Genomic DNA, 3,500 nt, shown 5'->3' with positions numbered 1-3,500 from the left:
ATATAGATGTCATGAAATATCCAGCTTTTGGTTTACCTTTCCTTGTCTTGGTGACTATCGAACTACAGAGGACACTGGGGTCTGCGATGCTGGCCCTGAATCTTGCTTTCTGGCCGTTGATGGGACGGACACACGAAGGCAGGATGAGTATGGAGCAGACCACGCAGATGGGTTTGAACGCAACACCATGTAGAGCTGGAACACTGGGAAGCTTTGGCAGGAAATCTTTTACCCCCTTGCCGCCAATGCGCGTTTGTTGGTGTCCCCAACTGTGACTGCCTCAGAACGTTGTTTCCCGTGTGAGCCTTGGCTGCGCCAGGCACTTCCCTGTGCTGGGGTCTGCAGTGTTCCTGGCCTCCAGGGTTTCATCCTTTGTCCTCCACAGTACAATCCACAAACCTGCACTGTTGTGCAAGCCTCTGTCTGTTTACTTTAATGAAGGCGACCGGGTTTGTAATCGTCTATTAAATGGTCTATTAAATAGGGTCATAGCTAGAGGGACCTCGGCAAAAATAACCAGCTTTTCAGTGCTTCACAAACCCCTCTTCACGTGTGGTTTTTCCAACACTTTTTGGAAACGTAGCTTAAAGGCTTCTTTCTTCTTTTTCTAACCTAGAGCTATTCTGGTGACTCCCTTTTCCTGGAACTCAGCGTGGATGCCGAATTCCTCCTGCTTCCCACTGGATACTCCCCCAGGAGTGTGTGTCCACTTCTTGGTTGGCATGATGTCTTAGCCTCTGGGATTTAGTTCCGTTTTCCTTTTCCTTAGCGACTCCTTCAGCCAGGAACTCACGTTCCATCCTAGCTCCTCTACCTTCGCTTCCCAGCCTGGCTCTCTCACCCTGCCTGTGTTTCTGCTCTTCAGCTCCAAGCATCACGTTTGGGTGGCCACTCTCTTGGTGCTTTCTGCTTGGCACAGTTGTGCCACCCCAGCTCTTAGCTGCAGGCAGTAGGTGTCGTAGAGAACGTTTTGCACATGTGGAATCTTTCACTGTTAGGGTCTGAAGGGATCAGAGGGGGCTGTTCCTCTGGCCAAACCTGGAAAGAGACAAGCGTCCCAGTATAACTTCAGGGAATGGGCAGACAGACACTAAAGCAATAATTAAGGGCTTGTTATTTATTGCTTAGAAGTATGACTGCCTCATCACGTTAATCTTTCACACCCGAGGATAAAATAGAGATGCTAAGATGGAAATAGATTTCTTGCTTCAATAAAAGGCAAGCATTCCACAGAATGCTGTGAAGGTGGAGAGTGATCTAAGGGTCCTGAACTGTGAAGATGGAGAGTGATCTAAGGGCCCTGAACTGTGAAGATGGAGAGTGATTTAAAGGTTCTGAACTGTGCAGTGAGGGAAAGGACAAACTCATCTAGAAGGCATCAAACTTCAAGGAATTTGCTTTCTGGATCCCCAAGAGAAGACTGCATTGTGGGACCCTAAGGCCACCACTCCAGTTGATTCCCAAGGATTGGGGACCCACAGGGATCTGTCAACACGGATCCTCTCTGAGGAACCCTGGGTCTCCTCGTGGTCTCAAAGGGGCTGAGTGACAGACCCAGGACTCCTGCTGGAGCCTGGTACCTGCCTGGAGACATGCTCTGGAGAGCAAAGACTGAGGGCTGGCCCTGGGCTTCCTGTTCTTTGTTCTATGTGCTAATGGTGTCCTGTGTGCTGCCCTCCCTCTGTTCTCCCAGGAGTACCTCTCATATCTCTGGCGTGAAGGATCAGCTGTTCCACACCCACAGCATTGTGTATGGAACAATTAAATTGTGTTTGGCTTACGACATTCATGTCAGTGTTCATGTGTCCACTCAGGCAGAGCTAGCCAGGCCCCAGTGGGGGAGCCAACAGACATTTGTTCCTTGCTAGCAGAACCTGGGCATTCAGGGGGAAGCCCTTCCAGGATGGATGAGCAATACCCACCTCATCCATCCCTGACAGTTCTGCTAGCTTTTGCTATGGTTGGTCTTCTGGATGTCACATGATCCTGTTCTAGCCAATAAGATCTATGAGGACTCTGACAGAGGCTTCTGGGAAGTTTCCCCTTATTGAAAAGAGAGAATAACGGGGAGAAATTCTGTTTTACTTAGACCTACTGTTATGTAGGGCACGATGGTTGGCACTGTTGCAACCATTTTCCACTAGGAGAGAATTCTTGAAGGTGAGTGCAGAGGCTGAAGGAGCCTGGGTTTTCCTACACTACTGAGTCAGATCTCTGGGGATACCTGACTATAGAGATCATGTTAAACAAGATAACACTGCTATTACTTACATCAGTATTTTTAAATTAACTTTATATTTTTGGCTAGGTCTCCTAAGTGATATACAGCTTTTTTTATGCTGCCATGTTCTAGAAGTTGCTTTGTTCTGCCCATGGGAAATGTTGACCATGATTACTCACTGTGCTGGATAGTTTTATGTCAACTTGACACAAGCTAAAGTCATCTGAGAGGAGGGAGCCTCAATTAAGAAAACCTCCATAAGATCGGGCTGTAGGGCATAGACAAGACTATAAAACATTTTCTTAATTATGGATTGATGGGGAGGGCCCAGCCTGTTGTAGGTGGTGCCATCCTCAGGCTGGTGGTCCTAGGTTTTAGAAGAAAACAGGCTGAGCAAGCCATGAGGAACAAGCCAGTAGGCAGCATCCCTCCCTGGCCCCTGCATCAGCTCCTGCCTCCAGGTCCCTGCCATCACTGCTTTTGATGACCAACTGTTATAGGTATGCGTGAGTGAAGCAAACCCTTTCCTCCCCAAGTTGCTCAGTTCATGGTGTTTCATCACAGCAATGGTGACCCCAACTAAGACACCCACCTTGGTTTTTGTATTCCAAATCTTCATCTCCTAAACAGTTCATGCTGGGGAGTAGTTCCGACTTCTGACAGAGGTGCCCATTTCTCATAGATGGGGGGGGGGGTGTCTTTAAAGTATGTTCAAGAAAGGTGATCCCTAGCTATTAGCCTTCCAGCTGGGCCAGGATTCCTTTCCCCAGATCTGATGGCTGAGAACCCACTGGGTGAGTGACAGGTTGTCTGTACAATCTGTGGGAGGCAGGAAATGCTTGCCTCTTGTCAACTTTCTAGCATCCCACAAGCCTCCAGTACTCTTATGTGAACTGAGAGAGAAGAGGACCTGGGGAGCCATGACTGATGGGGTTGCTTGCCAGCCTCAGGGAAGGGTAACCTGGAACAGGTTTAACATGATGTTCAAGAAATTCTGAATCCATGGAGTAGAGTCTCTTCCCACTTCCTTGGCCAAAATATGTCCGGAGTTGAGACTCTCACAGAGCATAAGGACAGTGATAAGCACTTTGGGTTTGATTGCCCATCCATGTTGCCCACAATCCAGTAGGCTTGGCCTTCTTCTGTCAAATCATGGTATTTGCCCACAGCAGCAGCATCAGGGATGTCCTTCTAGCCGAGCTTAAAAGATAACCTCTTTATTGGCCTATTGTTTGGAGCTATGGTGCCATATTTTACAAGCTGCACTGTGGTGCTGGTT

Source organism: Peromyscus leucopus, chromosome 1 (genome assembly GCF_004664715.2).
Source record: "Peromyscus leucopus breed LL Stock chromosome 1, UCI_PerLeu_2.1, whole genome shotgun sequence".
Lineage (NCBI taxonomy): Eukaryota > Metazoa > Chordata > Mammalia > Rodentia > Cricetidae > Peromyscus > Peromyscus leucopus.
The sequence above is the reverse complement of the archived record's forward strand: the minus strand, read 5'-3'. Positions refer to the sequence as shown.